Source organism: Cucurbita moschata, unplaced genomic scaffold (genome assembly GCF_002738365.1).
Source record: "Cucurbita moschata cultivar Rifu unplaced genomic scaffold, Cmos_1.0 Cmo_Scf00126, whole genome shotgun sequence".
NCBI lineage: Eukaryota > Viridiplantae > Streptophyta > Magnoliopsida > Cucurbitales > Cucurbitaceae > Cucurbita > Cucurbita moschata.
The window spans coordinates 92,022-95,487 of NW_019268642.1; the positions used below are offsets into that span (position 1 = coordinate 92,022).

The 3,466-nt window shown below is 40.3% G+C and overlaps 2 non-coding genes across 2 annotated transcripts; both read left to right on the plus strand.

Moving 5' to 3' along the window:
* Positions 1 to 8: 8 nt before the first annotated feature.
* On the plus strand, positions 9 to 80 carry TRNAP-AGG. Its single transcript has one exon. It is a non-coding gene; the product is annotated as a tRNA-Pro (tRNA).
* A 124-nt stretch (positions 81 to 204) lies between these two features.
* Positions 205 to 276, plus strand: TRNAP-UGG. The gene has a single exon. It is a non-coding gene; the product is annotated as a tRNA-Pro (tRNA).
* Positions 277 to 3,466: the final 3,190 nt, after the last annotated feature.

A 3,466-nucleotide genomic window follows, 5' to 3' on the forward strand; every position in this document is an offset into this window, starting at 1 on the left:
TTTAGAAAGGGCATTTGGTCTAGTGGTATGATTCTCGCTTAGGGTGCGAGAGGTCTCGAGTTCAATTCTCGGAATGCCCCTCTGTTCATTTCTCAAAAGATCTAAAAGATATAATAATAATTGCTCATGGATTACATTAACAAAGAAATAAATGAAATAATGATGATACATTCCATAAGTAACTTAATATATAGTCCATAATAAGGGCATTTGGTCTAGTGGTATGATTCTTGCTTTGGGTGCAAGAGGTCTTGAGTTCAATTCTTGGAATGCCCCTCCAAAAGTAACAAGGGACTATCATTTTTGGTGTGAGAGGTCTTCTTAAGTTCAATTCTCAAAAGTCAAATAGATCATCTGTTGTCACAATCCTAATTGCTATTCTTTCTAGGAACTTTTCAGTCAAATAGATATCTGTTGTCACAATCTTAATTGTTATTGTATTCTTTCTAGGAACTTTTCAGTCAAATAGATCATCTGTTGTCACAATCCTTTTAAGGAAGATGCACCGAAATAACCGATGAAGAAGTTTCAGAGAGCCATAGGTTCGAATCCTGTCACCTTGATGTGGTATTCTTAGGGGCCGAAGTGCAAAGCCCCGTAGTCTCTCCGTGGTTAGGAAGCCAGGCATGTTGTCCACTGTCGTCACATAGGTCATCTGTCGTCACTATCCTTTTAAGAAATATGCGCCCAAATAACCAATGAAGAAGTTTCAGAGATCCATAGGTTCGAATCCTATCACATTGATGTGGTATTCTCAGGGGCCGAAGTGCAAAGCCCCATAGCCTATCCGTGTTCAGGAAGGCAGGCAAACCGCACACACTGAAAAAAAAACGAAGATCTCCTTTTCTATCACACGTAGAATTGTCATTCTGTTGTCTTTTAAAACCCCTTACCTTATCAGTCATCAGGCAGGTTTTTGGTATCATATAACGAGATAATTATTATGAAAAAGCTATTCCACTAGTGTGACTTAGATACCCTTTCTTTGTGGTATCGGTCATGCTATTTGAATAGCCTGAAGTCATCATAGCCTCTCCACCGGTTCCGAATACTCCTTCGGCATCAATGTGCTCCAATGAAAGAGATCAGACCCTTTCCTGAACTAGAACTAGGCACAAAACGCCGAGGATAAAGTTGAAAGCGAGCTCTTTTCGCGTATACGCAATCTCGAAACCCAATTAGCTCACGGACTGTAAGATAGAATGTCGAATGAGAAAGACATTCAATTACGACAACATTCACAACTACCAAAGTGCACTAAACCTAGTAGGGATCTTCGACCTAACGATAATGGAACTTCAAGCCCATTTAATCAACCCGCTTTGCACCTTATTGTTGACCGAATCGGATGCACGCAAGGCCTAATTTCTCTCTCAGTCACCCGGAAACGAAAGGAAGAACAGATCCAAAGTTTACGAATCGAAGAGAAAATGGATCTGAGTTCTACATGCTTTCATTTTCAAAAGCTTCGCTTGCCTACGGTACTTTATTCAGGATGTGCAACAATACGGTCATCTCACAGCTGTGTATAGAGAATTCCTTGATCATTTCCTTTATGGATAACACAAATGAAGTCGCTTCTCTGACCGCCCATCTTATGAGTCCATTCTTGTCTTGTTGGTTTGTTGTACTATTCTATACCTCTCTCGATTGATAGAAAGACTTTCGGGAGCTGGGAGGGCCTATCGTGAGAGAACTTTCCGTTTCACGGTAGGCAAAGGTAAAGGGGAGCTGCATATGTACATAGTGATCAAGGAAGAGCGACTCCTTTAAAAGATATTGGTTTTATCGAAACTTTTAGATCCGCTTTCGTTAAAGAAAAAATAGGAGCTCTTGGTTTGGCTGATGTCGATTCGTATGGCAATGCGGACTCGATTCAGGATGAGAATTTCGCTTTTCATACTGCTACTATGAGCCGAAAGAGCTGGTAAGCTATCTCGCTAAACGAAAGAAAAAAACACGTAAGCGTTGACCTTGTTACACGGGGCGGGGGCCAACCAAAGAAGGTCAGTCGGACTAGGTTAGGACCCTTGATCCGATTCAGCTAGGTTCTTCCATGCGAGAATGCATGCGTATCGGTANTGAACGAACAATAGCAGTGTATGCTCGAATCACGTTTAGAAGAAATATTTTAGAAAACGTGAGTGAGAAAATACATTAAAAACAATTTCAAATAAACCAATGTTATAAGCTAAAAGTGAAGAAACAACAACTGATCACGTTCTCCTATAGTACATTTTGGGACATCTAAGTCCTGATGGGTGTAGATATGATTTTGAGGACTAATCATACACCCCGTATTGGCACAACAATAATAGTAAAGGTCTATCTAAGATGAAAGCAAGTAAAACGTGTTTGGAATAAGCATGCCACAATGAACCACAAATCGTTTACAAGAATAGCTGAGACATCTAACATGCAACAACAGGCAACATGCCTCGGCCAATCATAACCGCGACATCTGCCCTTACACAATTTGTCAATATCTCTATCAACCGGCTCTTCATAAACTCAACGTTGTATGATGAGGCTGACTTTAGGTCTTGCGACGCGCTTCTAGCTGATCTCAGTATTGAGGAGTCTTTTCAAACCTACTAGGAGCTATTGAAAATCACTTCTCGGTTTGTTAACTCTTCAAGTCTTCTCTGTTGGTGTCTTTCCTACTTTCTTCGCTTGAAACAATTTCTTCTTTGCATGACGTCATACCACCTACATTTACTTGATGTTTTCTTGGTCGGAATAATAAGTTTCAAGTTACTGACGTGGACAACAGGGTTAGTCTATATCCATAGGAGAAATTGGATCCTATATGATGTCTTCCTAATCTTGTGGATAACTTCGACTAGTCCATAGAATATTCGCACCAGTCTTTGGTTCTTGTTGCTTTGAACTCAAAGTTGATCTAACCTTAACTTATCATAACTCTCTATTTGCTTTGAAATTATCGTGGTCGACCCTTCTCTTCATCCTTCTGGTTGGTCTTTTTGCGTGAACATGTGATGCTTTAGTGGTTTGTTTTTGTCTCCCTACTTCAGTAGAGGTGTTGGCTTGGTGTCTTTGCCAAGCATTTGAGTGATCAGTGACAAGAGCCTTTGGAGATCAAATAAACCCAACTGTGAACATGCCATTTTGCTATTTGTAGAATTCAACTAGCTCAGGCTGAGCCGCATGACATCTATTTGTGGTAGGCGACATAAAACTAATCTTGTGATTTATCTCTCTTGGTGGGGTTAAACCCAATATTTGACCTTCTTGTTTTGGGTCGTGGTATTCATGTAGTGGCAAAAAAGTTTTTGTTGAGGTTGGCACACTTGAGCTCCCTTTTTTCAAATACAACAATGGCAGCAAGTGTAGATTCATCATGGCTAAGATTCTTTCTCAACTGTACTATCATCATCATTTTCACCTCTCTTGGTTGATGGATGTTTGTCTGAATGATCGTTGGGTTAGACTCCGTTACTACTAC